Source organism: Heliconius melpomene, chromosome 3 (assembly GCF_056956725.1).
Source record: "Heliconius melpomene rosina isolate 202511_hmr_F chromosome 3, ASM5695672v1, whole genome shotgun sequence".
Classification (NCBI taxonomy): Eukaryota; Metazoa; Arthropoda; class Insecta; order Lepidoptera; family Nymphalidae; genus Heliconius; species Heliconius melpomene.
The window spans coordinates 7,456,534-7,468,572 of NC_140391.1; positions in this window are offsets into that span (position 1 = coordinate 7,456,534).

Genomic DNA, 12,039 nt, shown 5'->3' on the forward strand with positions numbered 1-12,039 from the left:
TAAATGTGTAATAAGTAACTCAAATTAAAATATTACTTCTGGCAAAGTAAGAACAACTGAAACAGAAGTTTTTCTGTAGACTTCTTATTTTTTTTGTAATGATATAGTCAAAAAAGTTTTCCCGGTATAAATAGATGCTTAACCGCTAAATTAATTAGCTTCCTTCGAAAATAACAATCTGTTATTACACAAACGATCGTGATAAGACATCAAAGAGTACCTTAGCGTTCCAAATGATCACTGAACTCATACTTATCCAAAATTTAGTTTTTGCTATAGTAGAAGTGCGTGCGTACGTCGATCTCTCCTTTTTAAGGGAAGCGTATAATTAAAGGGACCGCTATATAAGTGATAAGTACTGAGTTAGTCGTTTCATATGTCTTTGTGCTGTGAAGGTGTAGTTTATATTTATTGGTGATAAATAAATATATCGTTATTATAATTCTTAAATAGTGATTTAACACTAATTTTAAACTAATAGTGTTATTGCAAACGTGAACGTTTATAAACATTTCAAACTCAAGGGAAACGGCACTAATTGATCTAAATGAGGTAAGTTTGTTCATACATTTACTTTCTTTATTAGATACCTGTAGTTAATCAATAATATAATTTGTATAATTTTTATGCTCTATGAAATACAATTTAATTCAGGGAATATGAAATATTTAATATTTATATTTCCTCTCTCTGGTGAGGCATAACGCGGCGTTGAGTTCCGTAATGCTTCCAAAATTCGATGGAAAATGTCTTTATGTGAGGACATAGGTTCCCAGGTTCCCTCCTACCTTCTTAAGTGAGGGATACAGCGTGAAACTAAAGAAAATAATGAAATAAAATCATAATATTTCATAATATAAATAGGTAAACACAGTACAATTCTCTCTTATCTCATACGCTTAGCTTAGTTAATAATTTATTCAATAAATTACACATTCTTAAGTTCATTAACAAGCGCAAGAGAACAAAATCCCTATAACAACATGAAAATACCTAACGTAACGTTATTTCACAGTAATCTGTTACGCAACACAACACTTATAATGTATGTATGAAGCAAAGGTCTGTATGCTATTTCCTTCTTATGTAGGTTCTTTTTTTCAGCTATAAAGCATTGTTGGCTGCTTTATTCCTTGATTTATAAGAGACGTTGGGAAGACAAATAGCTGGATTGTGTTCCAAATTTTTAAAGCCACATTTCGTTTCGCTCATACTCACACCCCCTTTAAAATGGGATAGGAAATCTGATTATATTGATAATTGCTGTGCTCATAGCGGTATCTAAGGCCACCGTAGTGCAGTGGTACGGTTATTGACAGTATTTTTGGTGTTTGGTGATTTAAATGTTAATATTTAGTTCTAAATTATTTTCATTTTTCTCGCTTCTAGACTATTTAACAATTGGACTATTTAACATTTAGAAAGTGAACGAAATATTTTGCTCTGATAAGAAACAATGGAAATTGCTTAGAACATGTAAAAATTTTGTTACCCACGTGTCTTAGTTACCTCTAAATTTAAGGGGTTCATGAACTGTGTTCAGGGGGAAGAGTTTTTGTTTTTAAATTATTCATAGATACTACTTGAAATTCAATATAGTGTATAGTTCGTAGGGGCCGTGGTGGCGCAGCAGCAAGTCGTCATACTGTAAACATGACGGTGGTGAGTTTGATTCCCACTCAGGGAATCTCTCATTGGTCTGGTAACATTCCGTTTCTAAACACGATGTTTCAAGGTAGTTTTAATTTTTGGTTCCCTTTGCTTACCCAGACATACCTGTAGGTATATGGAATGCAGTGTGAAAGTTGTAAAAATATATTAGCTAGTTCCTATACATACCTATAATATTTTTAGGGTTCCATATCACAGAAGTAAAAATTGCAAGCCTTGTACTTTGTTGTCTGTCTGTCAAGATTGTTGGTACAGAACATTCGATGGGCGAGTTCGACTAGCCCTTGACTGGTTTTTTTTTTGTGAAGAAGAAAATTCTTTTTTTGGCAATTTAATTTGTAACAATCAAAATATGTTCTTCTATTCTTTTCTCACTGGAATGAAGCGTCATCTATCGATCGATCGATCTATTGGACCGATTTAACGGGAAATTCTCCCATTTCTATAAGTCTTACGACTGGATTTATTTGCGCTTCGAAACTTTTTCCACATAATTCAGCCTTCCCGGATTTATGTCAGCATAATAATTGATCGCGGTTTTACCAACGACGATAACAGCGTCTTGATTTTTGTTTTCTAAAAAAAAATTAAATTATTTTTAATTTTAAAATTTTATTATATTACAGGTTACAATATTGCTCCTTTAGATGATTTATGTTTTGACATAGTTGGTAATTGTGTTACTACACCTACACGATCGTTGAGATTTCGATTTCCATTCGATTAAATATTTATTACGTAACTATAAGCCAACCAAATTTGATTTATCCCGCAACCGAACTAACTTATTAAATTGAAAATTGTATGCAAATACTGAATAAGCTAATAACAGAAATTATCACCATTGATAGAAACGTCAAACCACCACCACACCCTTATCAGCTACCTATCACCATCGAACTATCCAATAAAAGTCAACACTTAACTGCGATCGCGACTTAATTTTTACCCCATAAAAGCCCCCACGAATCGCGATACGGTATGGAAATTCGGCCGTCGTCGGCAATATTCGACAATATTCGGGCGAACGTGCGTCCCGAGTTAAATTGCCTATTTATTCTTAACTTCATATATTACTTTACGCGTGTTGTCTGCGCAAAGCGATATTTATTGTTTGACCGTTATTGCGTCCAATGACGTATTGGTGGTACGTAGTCGTGCGGGTTAAGGATGGTTACGGCGTGACGTATCTAGCTAGTATGGAGCTAGCTAGCTGTACGTACTAGGCTGGTCTTAACTGGTCTTAGCTTAGAGTCTGTAGTAGGTATGTAGGTATGTTTATTTAAAATTTTAATTTAAAGTGTCAAATTTGTATTAGCTTACTGTTAAAAAGATTATTATTTTAACCACTTTTTTATTAAAAATTACTTCACCTTACAAGTAGTAGTATTTTAGGTGGGTTAAATTTATTTTTTAAAATTGCTACTTCATATTGTACCTGTTATTCTAGTGTTAAGATACTCCGTTCAAATTAAAACGTTTTGCTTTCCATCACTACCCTATATTTTATTATATCTACTTAAACATATGCTACTATGTTAGGTGTCGTCACAAAAAGAGCAGTCATTATACTAAAAGCATATTATGTTCCTCCGACTTAACCCTATAAAAACTTTAAGAAACGCAAAGATAAAAATAAATGCATAAGAAAACAAACTGTTAATTTCTTTACTATTTTCATACAATATAATTAACATTGACTTTTAGGAAATAAAACATATTTTTCTTAATCTAAGAAGATTCTTAGAATATAATAGACCATATTATAATGGCGCTTTCCACTTACAAGTATAATAGTGATTTTTGTATTAAATACTTTCCCAACGTCTGTAGGGGAGTAATGAATGGTGGTTATTTACGAGCCGCAGACTGGCAGACGATAGATAACGTCCCACCCAATATCATATCGCTATTACATTTGGTACCGACTGACTTATGTTTGGATTGGAACTGTAAGTGGGTTATTGCAGGTTCTAATTTTAGGAGGGAATCCTGGAAATTATTGGTGGTGTTGCTTATAATCATATTTTGTTCGCGATATTGTGGTTAGTAATGTACTATATAATTTATCTATATAAATAAATAAATATTTAATTAAATATGTTTAATAAATAGGTACCCTCTTACATAAAAGGAAATTAAAAGACAATTAAGTTGAAACGATACATAGATACTAAAAAAGAAACTTCCATTTTACGCTTGGGAGAGAATAGGAATAAGTTGACAGGGACTTGGTCTCTGAATTATGTTTCTGAAGATAAACGACATGGGCGAAATGAAGTCGCGACCCTCACCCCCCTCCCCCTCCCACCCAGGCGGAACATAAATTGTGAAGAAAAATCCGCGACGGCTTCGCTCCGAACGTGTGATTTGTTTTATTAATTGAAGTCGTTGCGGTTAAAGTTTTATTTGTTTTTTTTTATATATATATTTTTCTTATATAATTCGCATATAAATTATTTGGGAAGGAATGTTTTTTTTTAAATGTCAGCCATTATTTGTGTATGTCCTTGCGATGTAAGTTTTTTGGTTGACGAATAATTAATTTCAATAAGATGTGATAAATTTATATTCATTCTGAAATGCGAACTTCGAATATGATTTTAATCAATTTATAGTATTTAATAAAAGAATCTACAGATATATTATTTTTTTAAATGAAAACCTCGTTCGAATTCCAAATTGCATAAACTATGTACCTAACTTACGAGAAAGTTATACAGTATCTAATTCAATAGCAGCCCTCGTGACGGAAATAAATTACATACATCCTACTAAAAACTTCATAAGAAAACTTTGCTTCATAAACATTTATACGTCACCCATTATATATGATTAGGAATAATAAATAATCATTTCGATAGCAATTTTCACTAAAAGCGATGTAACATCTCATAATCGAGCCGTTCCAACGGAACTTTGTCAAGAACTATCCTTTATAAGCAATCGTCCTTTTTACTGTTTTTCTTACATTAATAACGTCGACTATCTCCTGAAAGAAATCTCCGCTGACCTGTATTATTGTCATAGGGAAATTTACAGCTCTCATTTATTTGGCGATGTCCCCTCTTATTTTCCGTTCCAGGCCAATCCGATAGACGCTACTGTTGAAAATTTTTCGTAAGCAGCAATACATCTTGCCGCGAGTCCTATCTCAGGGCGAACATTCGACGGCCGCCCCTATGCCGATATCAAAGATTATATTTGTAGGAAAGATGTGGCAATTTTGTAATTAAAAAAAATAATTTTTTATTGGTAGAAGCGTTTTTTGCAATTGTACCCATTGTCAGAAGAAAAGGTTATTTTTTTAGTACAGCTGGGAAGCACTTGAGTGGTATTTGATAGATTTGATTTTCATTTTAATAAATAGGTAAGTACGTTTCGATTTTTCTCTGCTCCAAGTTTTGAATAATAAATTGTATTGATTGGCCCCTATTTTCCAATACGCAATGCTTCTAAGATTCTAAAATTGTAATTAAAATATTCACTAAGATCTAGATTTTTTTCTGCCTCAAATTACGTATGTGATACATGGACTATTTGAAGAAGGGAACTTTTTATTTTGAATTGATAAATATTATTTAATTAAAAATAGATACCTACTAGTTAAACATTATGAATATTTTCATCTAAAAGCTGACGATTTAATTCTTTAAATTTGCTTCGCTAGAGTTATTTAAAGGTAGGTACGATTAAAAAGTAGAGGTACATAAATAATTACAGGTATTAATATTTTTAATCTAATATTTGTTTTAATAAAGTTTAAAAATAAACTAAATATAATTCTTGAAAGCCAGTCTATAATTTACTTGCGCTTTATTTTGCCTCCTCTTGTCCTCGGCCCCCTCCATCCTAACGCTGAAACCACTTGTGCCAATTTTCTTAGGGACTTCTTCTACTTAACTCGGGCTTTAATATTTACAATTACAATAGACTTATGTTGTATGGAATTACAAATTAAAATTTAAGATTCTGTAGTTTGACTTTTTTAACCCATATGGGGATTTCTTAGACAAAATAACTTTTAGATGTAATTTATTGTAAAAAAGGAATAAATATATAATTTATAAAAAAATAAAGTAAATGAAAATACTAAAATATTCGATACCTAAATATATTTTAAGAAGTACCTACCAACAAATGCACCTGTACCCAAAATTGTTAATAAATATTAAATATTCAATTTCTAAGAAAGAATAAACACGTGTCAGAATGTTGTCAAAAGGTCTCATAAATTATATGAAAAAACGGACTTTTATGTGTTTTTAAAACGTTGCATTCATCACAATGAATTAAAGAGCCGTATCAAAAAACAAAGTAACACTTTTGAAAAGGCCGAAAAAAACTGAGTCACCCGCGATCACTGTCCGTGGCCCTACTTTTATTTCATGTAGGTAAATTATTTCCCAGCGTCATAACTCTCTGCCTCGACCTAAGGCCACGGCCACACGAGGCCCAATAAATCCCGCCTGTCTGGATCAGGTGACACCACCTTCTTTATGTTTTTTCCCAAGCCATTTTACGGAAAAGATAAAAATCTTTACATATTTTGACGCTGCTTTACGGGGCTTATTCTCAAATTACGCGCATCCATTATGTAATACTGAGAATGAAACAGTTTGTTTTTGGTCGCGACTTTATATCGTGGTTATGATAATATGAGCAGGATGGACTACGTTTGGAAGTTTTTTAATATTAGTAGTCTTCTATGATTTGTGGATAAGGTAAAAGAGTTCATCTGTAGGTTAAAAAGTACTAGTATTACAGATAATTTATTTAACATTTTTAAACTCGATATAGGCAGGTACAGAGTAGCTACATATACCTATAAAATTTGTTTCCAAAATGCAGTTAAGTAAGTTATTGTATCATCAATATCCAAATCATCATATAAAAGATATTAAGGTCAAATTAGCTTTATAATCTACAAAAAAATAAATTTACAAAACATTTTTATACAAAAACACTTGCCTCAGCAAAAGCGACAAACCACTCCCATCAATCTCGATGTTTGTTTAAACTTTTCTAAGCGAAAACCCATAGATTTCAAAAAAACATGAACTAAGAAGAGAAAAATTAGTGCACTTTTCCATTGCCCCCGATCCACGAATACCGTACAAGAGTTACTGCGCACACGAGCGATGTATAAAACATTAGTAGATACAGAAAAGTACCGGAGCACACTGACTGGCGTCTATGTACCGTACACCGCACTGGGCAAAACGAAAATATATTACTTTTGCGAAGATTTAGGAGTGTTTGGACCGAACAATAATGTCCGGCTTTTGTGGAAAAAGATAGATGGCGATGCATAGCTTAGGTACCTACATGGAGAGAGAGTTTTTCTTTTGTTAGCAGATGAAACTTGGTGGTTTGCTAATATAAGGAAGGTATTAATAACGTTTAGATATAATACATAATGTAATTTATTTCTTCCTTCAATATAATTAACAAGTTAACATAGTTTTAATATGTTATTTATTAGTTAAAAATATTGGTATTTTTAAGGTTTTTGTTTATAGTGATATTTAACTCAATAAAGCCTTAGGTTAAATTTAAACAATTGTTCAAAATTATACGTTCAATACAATATTTTATTACTGAAAGATTCCAAACTCATAACAATAACAACACTATAAACTAAATACTATTAATTAAAAATAGATAACATAAAAATTAGATATTATCAAACAAACTTACTATCTCTAGAAGGGACACGGATGTCACCACTTGACTCATATCAGTCAACTTTCCATATGCGCGTGCGCATCGTGACTTGCAGGGGAATCGTCTATTAGAGCACAGGGCTTTTGTATATGAAGTATACTAATCTACATATTGACTCTAAATTATCTGTTTTGTTATAACAAACTACTATAGGTACTAGTACTATATATAGTACGCATTGTTACGGTATTGGAAGATTTACTCGTAGTATTAGTACAGAAATTAATTATATTATATATATTATATTAATTAAGATATTGAATTGAATTGATAACGTGTAGAGTTTCCATTGACATTTATTACAAATTTAAAAGTTTGAATCATACAAGATGTTCGTAAAGAAATCTTTTGATTAGAAATAACATGTTGTCATGTGTTTTGAGATTTGTTTTTTTATTTTACGTTAAGAAGAGTCATTTAGATGTGAATTACACTGTAAAATGTTTTGTAAAATAACTTATGAAACAACTATTAGAAAAAATAACAGAAAATAAAATATCTTGTTATGTAGGTATAAGTAAATATCTACTGTATTAATAATAATTTAATTAGTGATATTGTCCTTAATATTGTTTTTTTTTAAAGTATTGCCTAAAAACCTATAACTTAATACTTACTTATTTTACACAAATAAGTTTTCTTATAAATATTGTTAAAGAATAACGAAAATAAATTATAACCAAAAACATTCCCCTCGTCCCTTCCAGTAAAAACCCCGCATCTCTACATCGGCGTCCATAAGTCATTTAACTAGGAACTGAATTTGGTGTGAAGTGGGCCTTTAATTTATTGGATTAAGGGCATCCCGCTAAGTCACCACCTGTGGAACGACCCGCTTCAATGGCTCGAGCACTACTTTAATTACTTTTATAAAGTGTCTCTACATTACTCAACCAGTAATTGCCATCGCTACCGACTAGTAAAGATATTTAGATAAGGAAGCTAATTTTGTTTCTTCGTGATTAATGCCTGTACGTAATTATTTCCGTTTCAAATAAAAATTGATTAAATGCAACAAAAAACAATGCTTTTAAGCAAACCCAAACAAATGTCAACAAATTTTAATTATTTGACAGCTACGGAAATACGTTATCTAATTAATTAAGATTATCTATACTCTACGTATGTTTCTATGCGAAAAACTTCTCTTGAACAGCATAGATTGTGAATAACATTATATAAGATGTGCCAATTAAATATTTAAATTTAAAAAAAAATGCTAATTTTTTTCATATTTTATTTAATATCATAGTCAGTGCCTGCCACGGCGCCATGCTCGCGACTGCCGTTCCCCCTCCACTCGCGCTCTCCGCCCATAAACATGTCACTTCGGGCCGCATAGCTCGATTTACGACTTCTCACTCTAACTCGCCCATAACTCTGTCAAACAAAAGGGAAAGCTATATGCGCGGCAGTCCCAAGCGAATAGTTTAATTTACACACACAAACGAAATCAAATGAGCTAGTATGCGAGTTACAATGCGAGTGTAGGGATAATTTTCAGATTAAACTATATTATTTACGTTATTTTTTGGAAAATTATAAATTTTAAAGGAAATATCAGTAGAGTTGGAGAGCTATGACACATTGTAGAGACAGAGAGTATAGACAAACTTTTTTTGGTTTATTCTTAAAGTTTTGCCTATGCTATAAAAAGCTCTGAGCTTGGTGTATCAGCGGGCCCGTTACGTTAAATTTAACGGTCGGCAAAGAGTGCAATATTTTCATCCCTCTCCAACTCACATTTCCCAGATCGTAAATCTCGAAATGGCCGCATGTAGGTTACGCACGCCATCCGCGTGATTTGGGAGAGAGCACATAAACTATAGTTTTCTCTGTTTTATTGCGCGTTTTACTGCGCGCTAAAGGAGACGAGAGTATATCGTTAAAATCAGCTGTTTAGGTTATGCTTCAAACGTGCTCAGGAATGTGGCGAACGAAATGTTCTGTGCACTGACTGGAATGATACTCTACTTGGAAAAATATTTGATACATTATATTTTCTTTTTTTTTTTAGTTTATGGCTTTTATTTTCAATTAATGATACTATGAGGTGCTGTTACATCGGGCGGAAAGAAAAAAACGGAGTGTCTTATCACTTATTACTAGGAATATGAACGTGTATAAGAACTACACGATAAAAATATCTAAGTACCTACATCGATATTTTATTAATTTGTTTATATAGCACACTTTTATTAGCCTTACTTGTATACATTAATAAATATAAGGAAAGTATGTAAGGAAACCTTTATTCAATACATCCAAGACACATGTTTATTGACCGAACACATATGTCTGGATTTGTTGATAATACTGTTTTAGCAGAGCGTTCACTTTCCTTTCGAGACAACCAAGATAACTGAATTAAATTAACTAAATAAATTAATTTACAAATTAATCTAATTTAGCTTCACATTGTATCCAGGTAGCGAAGTAGCCAACACTACTCTGCATACCTCATCATTCATTTTTCTTACATTCTTCTTCTGTAATACCCACGTTTCTTGCCGTATAACAGCATCGTTACCAACATTGCCCTGTGTGCAACGAAAAGAGTCGTCTTATCAATGCAGCTATGGTATTATTTACTCTGTTACCAGGAGCAATACGCCTTTCGACTTTCCATTTTCGTATCTTACCATTTACACTTTTTTCCACATAGGTACCAGAACTAGGCTTAGACCATTATTTTCACATCCTTCTTTCAGAGTAGTGATTAATGATTGCAATTCACATTCTGATGATGTAATGGGTACTGCATCTTATGCGTACAGCAGTCAATCAACACTGCTCACCTACTTTCATTCTCATGTCATTTTACTACAGTCGTTGGAGACAGCTATCCAAATACAAATTGAACGACCAAGCTAATATGGCGCCTCTTTATTTAAAACCCGATTGAATGTCAAACCCGGGCAACATACCAGCTCCTACTCGCACGCAAGCTGCGTGATCTCTACAAAGAGACTTTGCAGCTTGCAGCAAGAATCCGCTCACATTCTACCGGAGTACTACCTTCCAAAATTTCGTTTTAATAACGCTGTCTATCAGGAGGACGGAGCAACAAATAATTTACAAATTAAATTGCCATTTCATTTTATTTGTGCATAAAAAGTAACTATCAATCATATCATGTTTTGGATATTAAAGGCTTTCCAATGTAAATACATAGACGATAAAAAAACTTTCATAATATATTCTCATATAAAGCTACAATCGATATTGGCAGGCCAGGTGAGAAGAGCCGGCAATAAACTCAACAGTTGCTTTATGTTACAATTACCACTCAGAATTATTATATGGACTGCCTGCATGAGAATCAATTGCTATTATATTATATACATTTTATATTGTAATTATTCCCAAATAATAATAAGATTTCACTTGTTAGTACTTATTGCCTTTACAGTAATTTTAACCTTTTAAGTAGGCATTACAAGATTGTGTTTACTTCTAGTTCCTATCATGAGTCTATCACTGATTTTATTATAACAGTGACTATAGATATCTTTTATTGGACCAACAGATTATTATAGTACCTACTTATACAACGCGAAGCAATAATTATATATGTAGGCGATTGCTCGCAAATGACTCTTATTGGACCTGTGGGCTCCATTGTGGGTTAATGCAAGCAGGAATAACGCAGCAGATTCGTGACATTCGTTACTAGTCCTTCCTTTCTCCAAAATATCAGAAGACTAAATCATTCTACGATCGTCAAAACATCAGAACACTAAATCATTCCACGATCGTCAACTTCCTCCTTATTTTAAAATCGAACTTCACCCTCACACGTCACGACTCTACTCAAGGCATAAGCCTCCGCGTTATTGGTCAAATTACCTCACTGGTCTAATAAAAGTCAAGTTGCAGTCTAACAAACTTAACTCAGCCAATCCTAATATTACAATAATCAACAATTAGTGTCTTTTCGATCATTTCCTCTAAAGCTATACAAATGTGCTGACACATTGTCTTTTTACATGAACACAGCCAGTCATATTATAAACAGTTGCTACAGATAATAATATTAAGGCTAATCATTAAACATCTAAGATTCTAATCTCTTCCTTCTACATATAAATACCTGCATATTTAAAATATCTCAGAGCAATATCTTGAGATTTAAATTTATAAATCGATTAAGTAAATATTGAATGTAGGATCTAAGTAATTAAGATAGGATGCTATGAAACTAGCTAAAATGAACAAGTCTAGCAGTATCGGAGTCTGTCATTTGTCTGTATTTTTTAAGTAAAAGTTTCCAGCAGAAGTTGCATAGGATCTTCCAAGGTTCAATAGATTCTAATCTATAGTTTCACTTGGATGAGAAGAACACTGTTGATTCCGTCACATTGAAAGGTCCCTCTTTAATTATAAGACTAAAATTTGTTAAATTTGTTAACTAGTCTTAAGTTATTATAGTTTATTTTGGATTTAACTAAAACAACTAAATTTGAACATTATTAACGTCAAACCAGAGAAGAATATGTCACAATACGCTATTCATTTCGCTATACTTGTGTACTTTACTTTGTTTCAGTCAACCTTGAATAATAAAAATGCGAGATATAACAATGTAACATACATTTATCAAATGAAAAATTTGATCATTAATAATTAGTAGAAATAAAA